Source organism: Arvicola amphibius, chromosome 1, assembly GCF_903992535.2.
Source record: "Arvicola amphibius chromosome 1, mArvAmp1.2, whole genome shotgun sequence".
Taxonomy (NCBI): Eukaryota; Metazoa; Chordata; class Mammalia; order Rodentia; family Cricetidae; genus Arvicola; species Arvicola amphibius.
The window spans coordinates 114,056,024-114,069,822 of record NC_052047.1 but is presented as its reverse complement, the minus strand read 5'-3'; the positions used below and the strand labels follow the sequence as shown (position 1 = coordinate 114,069,822).

General features: G+C 50.8%; 1 long non-coding RNA gene across 2 annotated transcripts in view; it reads right to left on the bottom strand.

Moving 5' to 3' along the window:
* Positions 1-12,955, bottom strand: part of LOC119804991 — a 28,648-nt gene extending 15,693 nt beyond the window's left edge. For both annotated transcript variants that reach the window (XR_005283860.1, XR_005283859.1), the window contains exons 1-2: positions 12,777-12,955; positions 3,360-3,442 (exon numbers count right to left, since the gene is read on the bottom strand). This is a non-coding gene — a long non-coding RNA (uncharacterized LOC119804991). The remainder of the gene's footprint in view (positions 1-3,359; positions 3,443-12,776) is intronic.
* Between the last annotated feature and the right edge of the window lie 844 nt (positions 12,956-13,799).

Genomic DNA, 13,799 nt, shown 5'->3' with positions numbered 1-13,799 from the left:
CAACAGAGGCCTGACTCAGACTTCAAACCACACTCTTTCCACATGGCCTCAACAACTCCAATTAGCTAATTATATACCCAGATTACCTGAGACTTTGGTGGTAGGAAGGGGGTAGGGAATATACTCACTGAATTCTCAAATCCAAAATCCTGAAGCTCCCACCCACCTTAAGACATTTTCCCTTCTCTTGGGCCCTGGCTAGTGTGCCAATCGAACAGGTAAGCCGTTTTGAGCGGCCTCCTGATGATGTTCCTCAAGCATTTACAGGCAGAAAGCCAAGTCCACTCCTTTAAGTAACCGACAGCTGACTTCCCCCACTGCTGTCCCTTTAGCCTTGTAAGAGACGAATTTGCATTAGGGCAGGGAGAGAAACAATCTTCATGAGGAACGCCTGTGAGACAGAGCCCACAGCAGACAGGATTGGGGCAAAGGGCTGGCTCAGGATGGAAACCTCCAGTCCACAGCTAGCATGAATGCACTTGAGCAGAGAGAGCTGCTAGTCCTGAGGGCCGGGTGGACCCCAGGGGCTATTGCCTAGGGCTTCCTGGCCTCTCGGAGACCTTCACCATCCAGAAGAAGGAGGCAGCTTCCATGGTAACAGGACAAGTCTAATTCCTTAGTTTCCCACAGCAAAGACAGAACCAGTGAGTGACCAGGACACAGGAAATGGGGAGGAAAAACAACCATTTCCTGTGAAGTTTGTGAGCCACAAAAGGGGAAGTTGGTACACAGGATCTGAGGACAACAGCCCTTCCTAACAGCTGGGAGAGAAGAGAGCTCCTAGACCTGGCTGGGGCTGCCACTCGGAAACGTGATTCCAGCCTCCAGCCTGAGAAGAGGGAGGGAGGCAGACACAAGAACCTACCCTAGGGCGACACAGGGCGCTCTGATGAGATGGGGACTTGATTTAGCTTATATGTTTTTCTTATTGTTGGTTATGTTTTTCTTATTGTTGGTTGTTTTTCACAGTTGGGGCTTTGAGCACTCTAGGGAAACGCTCTACCACCGATCTCTGTCCCTAGCCCTGTTTTGTTTTGAAAGATGTCTAAACAGTTATAATGAGTTCAAGTCCTCCAGGCCAATAAGCTCTAGCCCAGAGCACTGCACACATCTAGAGAGGCGATGCTTAATAGCTTAGTGGCTTTTGTATCCGAAAGGCAGTCCAGTCCCAGACCTGAAAGTGGGCCCAGAACCCTATGGGGACTGGGGGGCATATGATGTCAAAGAAAACAGATGAAGAGCTATAACAGTCAGAGCCAGTAGGAATCTTGTCATGGGTCAGTGAAGGAACAGGATGGAATCCATAAGGTAGCTGGAATCTGTGTCCCCAAAGCAAGTTGGCTAAGGTCTTAGGTCCCCTAAAGTGTGCTCTTAGCATTGTGCCAGAAGGCTCTCTGAGAGCCCTGTGTGGTGGTGACCTGTGTGCGGTCTGGGGTCATTACATGCGACCCTGAAGTCATCCTCAGAGCAAGGCTGCTGGGGACTTAACAAGTCAGCATTTAAGGTGATGCATGCCCACATCCCAGTGCTTGGGACTGCTGGTTCAAAACAGTCTGAACGACATGCTGGGACCCTGCCTCAAGAGAAGCAAGACAAAGTCCAAATTTAACCAGAATAGGAAACAGTAAGGGTTCACAGGGTAAAGGCAGTAGCTACCATAACTGTCAACCTGAATTCAACCCTGGGACCCACATGGTAGAAAGAGAGGACCCATGCTTGCAGGTTGTTCTCGGACCTCCATGTGTGCTCTGTGATAGGCACTCTTGCCCCCAACCACACGAATACACGGATAAATCAATAAAATGTAATTTAAAAATTAACCAGCATGATTGTTGAATCACAATCAACACAGTCTTTTACAGACATGCCCACAGACCAACCCGATAAAGACAATGACTCATCTGAGAGTTTCCTCAGGTCACTCTGGTCTGTGTCAAATTGACAGTTACAGCTGACTAGGGCAGATCAGAAAGAGATGCTGAAGAGATGGACCCTGAGCATGAAGGAGGTTCAGAAACGCTGTAACCAATTTTATTCTCTTTTCATATGCACACAAGAGGAATACGGAATAAACCAAGTTGCTGCTGCATGCCTTGGTATGCAGGAGGCTAAGGTGGAGGGTCAGGGCGGTCTAGTCTATACAGCAAATGAGCTTGAGGAGTTTATATTGCAGAGAGCTTGAGTTCCAGGCCAGCCTGGACTACAGAATGAGAATTGTACTCTCAAAAATCTAAACAAGCAAAACTCAGGCATAACATAAAAACATTTGTCTAATGCCTAATAGAATAATAAATTTTAAATGACAGCAAGTGGAATCAGTGAAGTTCTCGATGGAACCGGGACTCTCCTCACCATCCAGTTCTGTGTCCAGTGGGGTACCAGCCTCACCAAGAAGGCAAGCCTTGCCCATCTCTTCATTGCCTGTGCTGGTGTCCCAACTGAGGCACTCTTTAAACATCCATTGCTTAAGGGCAACGTCACTTATAGAACAATACAAATGGGAGGCTTGAGGGCAAGAGGAACCCTGACCCAGAAAAAGATCCCACTGGTGCATCGGGTACTGGTGGCTATGGTGAACCCACCGCCCTATTTAATCTGCAAACGCATCCTGTGAGGTAAATAATGTCACTAAACCCGACTGAAAGTTCAGTTCTGCCTGTGACAACCTGCCTCCAATAGACAGAACATCAGAAGTCTTGTACTGAAGCTCAAACGGGCCCAGTGGTCAGTTGGTCATGGAAGAGCCAACCTGGGCTCCCACTGAGACAACTGATTCGAAGAAAGAAAGGGGGCTTGGGAGGGAGAAGGGGAGAGACGTGGAGAGGAAGGAGAGAGGAAGGGAGGAAGAGAGAAGGAGGAAGAGCAGGAGGGAGGAAAAGCAAGGGGCAGGGAGAGAGGAAGGGAGAGCTGGAAGAAGAGCCGGAGGGAGGGAGAAAGAAAAGAGAAGGTTCCTATCACACCGGAGCCCCAACTCCCATGAATACTCGACTCCTTCCACTTGCAGCTTGCAAGAGCAATTGACCCCATCACATAAACCCAGGGTGTCCCCAAGACAGACATGAAAGACAGGTGCCTGCAGCACTGCTCAAATGTCAAAACTGTAAACAGAGCAAGTTGCCATGCCACCCACCCACCAGGTTAGCATCAGCAGCAGGTGGATGCTGAGCAGGGCCTTCACCTCCCCTTCCCTACCAGCACACGGAGGGAAGGGAGATTCGGAAAGCGAGAGAATCAGCAGCATGTCAGATGGGCTGCTGGGTTCTGCAAGCTTCTGGCCCCTACAGAAATGATTCTTCCAAATCCTTTGAGGAGGGAACCCACGGGCCCCGCCCCTCCCCCCCTTTGCTGCTTTGACTTACCACAGGCAAGCAGGAACCTCCTGATCCGGTCCGCTTCTGGGGTCAGTACCTTCTATGCCTGCATTTCCTCCCCTAATAATGACCTGGAAGAAGGGAAGGAAGGGTGTAAGGGGGCAGTTGCTTTTTTCTCTACAGACCACAAGCTGCAGGAAAGGATGGATGGACCGTATTCTACAACCCTAGCTGGGGAGTTTCATAATGAGTCACTGGACGTAGAAATGGCAAGAGGGGGTTGCATACACAGACCCTGTAACCATAAGGCAGGTTACAAGACCAAAACCAGGGCACAGGAGCCTTGCCTTAATTCCACCACTCCATTTTCTCGGGTACTTCTCAATGTAGACAACCATTTAGTATTTAGTTAGCATTCCGTGTTGGGAGGGTGGTACAGGCTCCTAAACTTACCTGGTCCAAGGATTGGGTGCCCTAGTCCTTTCTGGTGCCTTCCTTCTGCCTCTTGGGTTTGCTCACATCCTGTATATGTCATTTATTTCTCCACACCCCTGTGTGATCTTGCCTCTACTCATTTCTATTGAGGGCACCCTACTCATCTTCCAAGGTGTTTTGTGACCAACAAACTGGCCCTACCCCTTCTTCCTCCTCTGACTGGCACCTGCTGAGTGTGTTCTATACCCAACCCTTGCGTGCAGGGAGCAGCGAGAGACTGGTCCTACATACCTCACTCTGGGCAGTGGAAGAGCAATTGGATCTGCGCCCCAGTATAACAGCTGCACGCTGTGCTGGGCACTAACAAGCCTGAGCCTACAGCTGTTGGTAGCCCACCCCACCCCAGCTCCTATTTATAGCCCTTTCTGCAGCCCTCCTCCGCAGCTCCCAACTGGCTCTTGTTGGTGTATTCGCTCAAGGTTCAGCTGACAGCCAATTTGAGACAAACCAATCTTTACAGACAGCTGCCCTTCCCAGGTAAAATCTGGGTTTGGGAGTTGGGTGTAGTGGCACATCCCTTTAATGCCAGCACCTGGGAGGCAGAGGCAGGTGGATCTCTAAGTTTGAGACTATCCTGGTCTATAGAGTGAGTTCCAGGACAGCCAGGTCAATATGACCTTGTCTCTGAAAAACAAAAAATCTGGGTTTGTATCAAAGGCTAAGAAAACAAAGGTAGGAATTCAATCCCCAAGGCTCTGGAGATGTGTTCTGATATGGAAAGATCTCGAAGCCCTAGCCCACCCTACACTACATTGTCCTTCCTTAAGGAAGGCTGGAGATGAGTGAATGACTGAAATCCCAGTAGTCGGGAGGCAGGAGGGTTGCAAGCCAAGGCCAACTGTGCTACATGATAAGACCCTGCCTCAAAAAATAAAAATAAACACACGTCTAAGCCCCTTATTCTACACACGCAAACTCAAGGCAGGAGTGAGAATTCTGTGACCATGACATCAGAGGGCCCTTCCAACTTGACATCCCACGGCTCTGTGACTCACGCTCTCTCTTACTCCTCTGACACAGAAGTCAGAAACACCTACAGCCACCCCAGTGCCCCTTCCCTGAGCACCCCAGTCCAAAGGGAAAGATAAAACTCCCAAGCTGCCAGCTAATCTCATGACAGCCTCTGAGTGCCTGCTCAACCCTGCAGGTGAAAAGAGGGGGTGTGAGGGAGGGTTGCCGTTGCTATGGATACAAAAATGCTCCTCTCATTCACACCATCTGTCTGAGCCAGGATAGAAGACAAACTGTTAGTTGCCCTCACTCCCTTTCTGAGTGGTTACAACTGGATGCTAAATTTAAATGCCGCTCTGAAATCGGGACATATAAGGTCTCTCTGCCAACATCTGAAGGGTTTCCTAATGGGCAGAGCTGGAGAGTAATGACGCATTAGACTCAGAGGCAATCTAAGCCGTATTGTGCAGTCACCGCAATTAGAGATCTTTAAAAAAAATAAAAATAAAAAGTCCTCTCCTCTTTCTGGCTGAAGATGAAGTTTCAGCAATAAACAGACATCTGCTAGGAGCTTGCAAAGAGAGGCAAGCATAAACACCCCAGGGAGAAACCATAAACAGGGAGCCCTCTCCAGGAAGCTACTGCTCGCCAGGGAAGAGGAGAAGGAAGGAGGAGGAGCCAGGGGGGCTGAAGTGAAGGGCAGAGAAGGAAGGGCTGCTGATGGGCTAGGTGGGATGGAGGTGGTGCCACCATACAGGGAGTAGGCTGGGGGAGCAGACAGGCAGACAGAAGCAGCTCAGCTTGCCGGAAAACAGAGAACTGGCTGACTTCTATGGAAAACCAAAGCTTGAGACCCAAAGTGGGACTTCTGGAGGAGCCCACTCGTGGTGTTCATTATGGAATTGACCACTCTTTATACGTAGAAAAAAAGAGAGGTACTGGAATACACACCTACGCAGGGCACTTTTTAAGTATTTTAATTTCATCTCCACATCAGTCTTGAGATAAGTGTGACTACCTCTGTGTAGGCTAAATGGTAGGGTTCACACACTTTCCAAGACCACATGGGTAGGATTCGAACCCATGTCTGTTATAGCATGCTTCATTTGCCTGCTTTCTTGTTTTCGCCTCTATCACCTGCCTGGAGAACCTGCCCCTGATGTTTATCTTCGGTGCCCAGCTGCTCCGAATCCCCCAGATCTAATGCAAAAGGATTCTGACTGGGAGAGTGGGTGAAACTCACGGAGAAGGTAATCGTTAAGTTTTGGCCAATTCATTGCTGAGTCACTGGGGCCCTGTGACTCCTGTTTCTTCCCATTCTGGTCACTGCCCAACAGACAGAAGGAAAAGCAGAGTGTGGAATGGGCAGAAGAATGTGCCCACAGCATCTCCACAGACGGTTTGGAACAGCAAACACCATTGTGAGGAGAGCCTATGGGTGGAGGCTGAAGAAGAAAAGAGGCTTGGGTTTTCACTAGTCCCTTTCGTATGGAGTGAGTGTCTTACCATCCATCGATGTATGCGTGCACGTGGGCTGGGTCTATGCATCTGTATGTTGGTGATGGTGAGTATCACATATCCTTGTGTGTGGAGGTGAGAACCATGCATCTATACATGTGTGTTGGGGCGAGTACCATGCCTGTGTGTGTGGCAGGGGAGAACTACGTACCGTGTGTGAATGAGTGAATACAGAGTATTCATGTGTGTATGGGTGAGCAGCATGCATCCATGTGCGTGTTAGAGTGTGTACATACATGTGTGCCCTCCCTCCACTCTGTGTACCCTTTCAGTTGACTGCCAGATATACCCACTTCCTTCAGAAAGAAACTCTTGTCCATCACCGTCTGTGTGTTCAAGTGTTAAAGATCCAGCTGTCCCAACACGTGGAGCTATCAACTCCATGAATGCTGCACATGGCACCTTAGGATGAATAGGCACCCAACATAGGAGTCGGAATCCAGAATCCTAGAGACCTGGGTCTGCTCTACACCAGGAAGCAGATCTCTTTAGAGACTAAAAGTTCTGAGTGACTCTTCCGCACGTATGTCATCATCCTTCCCTGTTCCTCATGCTCCTGGCTCCCAGAACCAGTGCTCAGATGAATGGCCAAGGCCGGCATTCAGAGTCTGTGAGCAGAGGGGAGTCCCTGCAGCTCAGCACACTGATATGAAGGTGGCAAATCCAGGACAGAATGTTCTAGACACTCACTCTTGTTTCTGGCATGTGCTGAGCTTCTGGGCTGGGTGTGTCTGAAACTTGGGCCTGCAAATGTTCCACTGACCTGTGGCTCTGACAGTGCAGGGCCAGCAACAACTGTCTAGCTCCTTGCTGCCTGGCTCTGCAGCCAGCTACAAGGACATGAGTTCTGGACCCACCTTGTTGTCTGGGAAAGGGCCTGCTGTAACAGTTTTATACCCTGAAATAAATGTGGATACGCTACAAGACGAATGCTAGAGCCACAAGCTACCCGGGCAGCCACAGAGAGGTGAAGATTCTGGGAGGAAAGAACATGGTCCTGTGTTAAGTCACATACAGAGCACGCCAAGGGCCTGGGCTGTAGCTCGGTTGGGAATGTGCTTGTCCCTACACAGAAAACTGCCGGGATATGAAATCCAGCACTGTATTAAAAGGCCACAGTGCATACCTATAACCCCATCACTCAGGGATTACGTGAGACAGGGAATTCATAAACTCAAGGTCATTCTTACATACGTAATAAATTTGAAGTCAGCCTGAGCTACATGAGACATTGTCTTTAAAATAAAAACCAAGTGTAGAGGGAGTGGTAGCAAAGGTCTTTAATCTCAGCCCTTGGCAGAGGCAGGCAGATGTCTGTGAATGAGTCCATCCTGGTCTATATAGTTTAAGGTCAGACAGGGCTACATAATGAGAACCTGTAAAAAGCAAGACAAAACAAAACAAAAACCTAGAATCTCCAACATGGCAAACGCAGTATTAACTATGTAGACACAGTGGCCTGCACACTCACTGAGCCAGGGGACTTCTTCCCTTGGTGACTACAGCAACACTTGGAGGTCAACACACGGACAGAGCAAGAGAGTGGAAGTAACCAGACCACATCTGCCACTCTGTACACAAAAGGCTGTGTGCTGTGGACTTGGGGCACAGGGATGATGAAGGTTCTTCAAGATCTGACAGAGAAGGGAGCATCCCCAAATCAGACTCACGGCAGATGCAACCCGGCAGCGGCAGATTATGACCAGAGGGACCCCGTCACCATCACTCCCGCCAGCTTTAATGTGGGCCACGGGCAACAGGAGGATTCCTGCTTTAGAAGGAGCACTTTATCCTCAGGGACCAGGCATGTCTGGGGCTGGTGCCCAGAAGAAGAAAGAAGCTAGTAGAGGGAGGGCCGGGGTACCCTAGCGAGAGGTGCACGGGTGTTTGTCCTTCAGGATTTTCCCAAGAGGCAGCTCAGAGCAGTGGAGCCTAGACCAGGCAGGCCCAAGCTCCGGGCTCTACTGCTCTGTGCTGCCTCCCGAATAACAAAATGAGTCTAATATACAAACAATATTATGATCTCAGCAAATTTCAAAATCCCAGTTGACTGCGGTACTATCAATAAACATAGCTGTAACCAATGCACGTGGTAAGTCCAAGGTTGTCCACAGGCACACAAGCAGTTGAGGGCCTGGCTTTAGAGAGATTATAATATGGATTTCCTATGATGAGAACATCTTTACTATAAAAAAAATTGAGGGAGAAAAAAAGTAAAGAGTAGTGTCATGCCTCGTGGTCTATGCCTGCAATCCCAGGTCTCTGGGAGGCTGAGACAGGAGGAGTTTCAGTTCCAAGCCTTCCTGGGCTTCAACGCAACTTACAAAGACCACTTCTCAAGATTAAAGACTTTAAGGAGGGCAGAGGCTGCGTCTCAGTGGTCAAATATTTGACTAACATGCATGAGAAGGCTCAGGCTTTGGTCTCTAGTAATAAAACCAACCAATGAAAGACCCCAAAAAGTAAATAAGAAAGGAAAAATAGCAACTCAAATACTGACATAACTAACAGAAGCATTAAAATGTTACATTTGCTGAAAAAAACTAAAAAGATGAAGTGCAGATTACATGTGTAATCCCAGCACTTGGGATATAGAAGCAGCGGCAATCAAGAGTTCAAGGCCATTCTCAACTACATATCGAGTTCAAGTCCAGGCTGGGCTACATAAGACCCTTTCTCAAAAGAGCTCAAAGGAAAAAAAAAAAAAAAACCTAAGATAACAAAATCAAAACCCTAAGTCTTCCCTTGGAGGCTGTGGCAGGGAGAGCCTTGACGGGGGAGAGGTACTGCTAAGGAGAGAACATGCACCCTGCTCTCTACCTAGCCCTGTATCGGACTCACAGCTTGGTCTTGACAGAACTGAACTCAAAGATTGGGCAGAATGACCTCAGTGGCTGTCAGCCATGCGTGATGTGCTGGGCCAGCTGCTGCCGAGGGCACACACGTGGCCATCTGGGCGCCACACCACAGACCAAAGAGACGAGGGTGAGCGTCGTAAATAGTTTTCCTATTATTTCAGGATGCTTACGGGCTGACGCTCACTCCTGCGACAGCCACACGAGCGTGAGCGACTCATCGTTCCAAACACGCACCACAGCCACAGGAACCCGACAGTCCCCTTGTTCGGAACACACCCCTCCAGGGACTGCTATGCCTCGGAGCATATGCTCACCAAGCCTCTGCTGTGTGTCCCCTGTATGTAGGCTTTGATCCTGGTGATCCAGAGAGGGACAAGAGGGGACTCCTCAGGGGCTCGCTGTGATCCATCCCTGGGGAGATGAACTCCTCAGGATGGGGGTTAATTGCTCACAGAGCGGAAGGGACCCTCTGCTGTTCACGGCAGGTAGCAAAGCACCGTGACCAAATACAGCATGTGCGCAGATCGTCACTCCAGCAGACAGCCGGAAAGGTCATGCCCGACAGGCAGGCTGGGACGCCGATATGGATGTGGACAGGTGACACTGAAAGATCACTGCAGTCTCTGTCCTGTGCAATAATGACCATGGTTCTGCAGGGGAATTCTCTTAAGTGAAACATGCTGAATAATTATGTAGAAGAAAAAGGACATAAACAATGGCATCAGAAATCAGCTTTAAAATATTTCAGGAAGAAAAAACCCGACGGGGGTGGGGGGCGGGGTGTGGAGAGATGGCTTAAGCAGGCACTTGCTGCCAAGTCCGACAATCTGAGTTCAATCTCAGGGACCTACATAGTTGAAGGAGAGAACAGACTCCTCCAAAGTGTCCTCCGATCTCTGCACAGGAACTGTGGCACACACACCCATACAGGTACACGCGTATAGTAGATAAATAAACAAACAAATAATTAAATGGAAAGTTTAAAATAGAACTGAGAGAAAAGCAGAAGAGACAGTCAGAGAGTTAGCATAATGTAGCATCATTTTAATGACTGGGGAGCTGAGGAAGGGGGTAGGCGCATTACACCATCCTATTTTTCTGGAAAAAAAAGTGTGTGTGTGTGTGTGTGTGTGTGTGTGTGTATGTGTGTGTGTATGTATGTATGTATGTATGTTTGGTCGGTTTGGTTTTGTTTTGCTTTTGAGATGGCCCTGACTAACTTAGAACTCATATTTACTAGGTTAGTCTCAAACCTGCAGCAATCCTCTTGCTTCTGCCTCCTCAGGGCTGGGATTATGGCCTATGATACATACCTACTGCTCTTTGTTGTTGTAGAGATAAGGTCTTGCTTGGTAGCTAGGACTAGCCTCAAATCTACTATCAGCCTAGCTAGACCAGCCTTGAACCCTGGGTTCCCTGCTTCGGCTTTCCTTGCAGTATTTTTTGACAGGCAACTGCTCCGTATGGCGGTAGATGCCCCGGTGAGACTGGTGTAGAAGGAACAGACAACAAAGAGCCAGGAGGATTGTGGGAACCAACTGGGGGTTTTGTGTCATTTCATAGAGGGGTGGGAAGACCCACTCACCTGTCATTAGGGAACTTGGCAATACCAAACAGGGGCTGTCTGTACTAAGTCCTTGGAGTCCAGAGGGTGTCCAAGATTTCCCTGCTTCCTGTCATGTTTTAATCCTCTTCCCAAACAGCTGGAAGCTGGAATCATTGTGAGACTCTAGTCATCTGATGATGCCAGTAACAATCTCTCTGCTTCTCAGTTTCCTATTCTGTAAAATGGGTATAGCCCCAAGTACTACAGAAGACTAAGGTGAGATGCTTGTGAGGTAAAGAATGAGCAATCCCAGAATGCAACATTCTCTTCCAGGCTCAGAATTCTGGACATTAAAGGATAGAGTCTGTTAGCACTTTGCAGACTTCCTGGGTTAGCCACGTTCAGCCCCCTCCAGTCCAGCCAAGTCCTCCACCAGTGGAGAGTGAGCAGCGTCAGGCCTAGGCTGGAAGGCAAACCCAGATAGTGATGTAGACATGTGGAGAGAACAGAGGGAAGGATTGGGGCTATTCTCTGCAGCTCCTAGGAAGGGGACCGTTCAAACTGTGGGTTTCAATCACTCAGCAACCAGAGAAGCATATTCCAAAACCTGCCCCTCACCCGCTGCAGAAAGAACAAGCCTAGAGTTCCTTGTAAGGGTCCAAGTTAGTTCAATGAATACAGTTCTAGGCTCTTGGAAAAGCCAGCCCCACAGAGGTGGCAGCATTGCTGTCCCCTATCACAGCTAACACTGCCTGAGCCCCTCCATTGGAGGACACAGTGAGGGGCAGATGGCAGTGCATCCCACTGGCTGTCCTTTCAGGCGATTTGCAAACTACTCCTGCAGGCCCCAGAATCTCTCCAAGGCCAGGGGCTCCAGGCACATGCACGCAGGGCATATTCCCACAGCCACCCGTAGGAAGCTAGCAGGAAGCAGGCACAGAGCCAGGAGAACACACAACTCGGGCTTTTTGGAGAGTAACAATCGGGACCCAACCTGTGCCCACTTCCCAGCATCTGAAGAAGGCAACACTGATTGCCTTTAAAAAATCTCTGGGACGTGAACAAGGACTGCCTTGGTGGCCCACCTGTTAGATTCACTGCCCCCGCGGAGGTGACTGGCGGGCAGAGGACACAGGTGCCAGGGAACTCAGGCACGCGAATGCGGAAAACCAATTAGCCGCTGGCTTTTTTCCCTCCGGGTCTATCCAGAAAGGGACTGGCTACTGACTTTATCCTCCTTCTAAACCACCTAAGACATTAGTGGGTAGCGAGTGGCCTTGCAAACGAGAGCTCTTTCCACTTTAGAAACCCAGGCCCAGAATAAACAATGTAGAAGGAGACACGAGAGTACTCTGGTTTCAACACGCCTCTTCCCGGTCGGTAAAGGCCCTTCCCAGCTGTGCCGGTGAGGGTGCGGCTGAGACTGAGGCTGGCCTGGGATAAATTAACCCCGCCCTCTCCAGACAGCTGCAGCAGGGCAGAGGCTACGAGAGAGACCCCAGCCCAGGACCAGCCAGCGACGGGACGGGACGCAAGGATGAGGTACTCCTGGGCGGGGGAAGAGCGGGGGACGAGCACAGGCTGCCAGGGGTCACAGGAGATAGAGGGGACAGCAGCGCGGTCCCTGGAAGCGCCGCCACCGGCCAAGTAACCAGCCCGGGTCCCAGCCCGCCGGCGGCCAGGCCACTGACATTTGGCCCAACTTAACTTCCTGTTATCAAGGAGGGAGGAGAAGAAGGGAGACAGAAAAAGATAATAAATTAAAAATAAGCAAGGCGCTTAGTGAGAAGATGGGAAAGGCATGGGAGCCTAGATCGAGTGGAGCAAAGTTTGGGGACGGTCCCCTGAGCGATGACAGGCGACCCTGCTGCCGAAGGGCGCCCACTCTGGGCTGGTGTGTTGGGTTTTCTGAGGTTAGAATGGCAGTTTTGATTGGTGGAGAGCCCACAGGGCGCCCAGCAGGTGGGTCTGAGATTGCGGACGCAGCTGCCGCACCTGACCCTCCGGGGCGCCCGGTAGGGCGCAGAGTCCAGCCAGGACTGGCACGGTCCCCACCCGCTCCCGCGCGCCACGGAACCCACTCCCGCTCTGTCTTACCGAAGGTCTCGCGGGCCTCCGGGCCTCAGGTCAGCGCCTGCCTTGGTCTCCAGCTGTGGGCGCAGCGATCCGGGACCCCACGGGCCGCCTGCCGAGCCCAGAGCTAGCAAGGCGGCCCGGCGCAGGCTGAGCCGGCCGGGTGCCTGCGGTTATGCGAGCTGCAGAGGACCCGGTTGGGGCACGCCTCCATCGGAAGTTCGGCCAATGACAGGAGCTCTGAAGGCGAAGCTCCGCCCCAAGCCTAAGACGCACGGCCAATGGTCATGCAGCGCGGAACCCACCCCAACGCCCTCCCTCCCAGCTGCTGCAGCCTCGGACGCACGTGGGCTGAAACCCTGCCCCAGTCCCGGGAGCGGCCGGCCGCTCCCACTCTGGCCACAGGTCGGAGACCCAGCCCTGGGCTGCTGCGAGGTGAACATCCGGCCTTGGTGTTCTGATGTGAAGGGAGAGGCGAGGGCTGGGCCTCATGATGCTTGGCCTAGGCAGCTGGAAAGCCAGCCTCACTGTCCGCTTTTGGATTGTAGAGAGCAACGAAGGACTTCTAGGGCTGCCTGGCATTCGTGGGCCCTCATGCCTTGCTTTGCTGCATACAGTCGTCCTTGCTTAGGTCCTGCCTTGAACTGGTCTCTGTTTGGCTAAAGCTGTGGGAAAGGGGTGGTGATACAGACCATCCGCGTTATCTGGGTCCATTGCATCTTCTCTTTCTTGGATGTAGAGTGGCTAACCTCGGCTCTTCCCGCTTTCCTGAGTGGTCATGCCCCTCATCCTTTCAGAGAAAATTATGTATGAATGGTTCGGGGCTGAGAGTTCTGCGAAATTCGTGCAGTCGCTGTGACAGCAGAGACCAGGAAAATAAGATCCAAGTGGCAAGCAGCAGGACTGACTCTCCCCTGGGACCCAGAGCCCATCACCCAGCTTGTCCCAATACAATGTCCACAAATGTTCTTGGAGCTGAACTGACCCAGGGGGAGGAAAGTAGGCTGGCTTGGGAGGCAAAAGCAAACAGTACCATGACTCCATGCT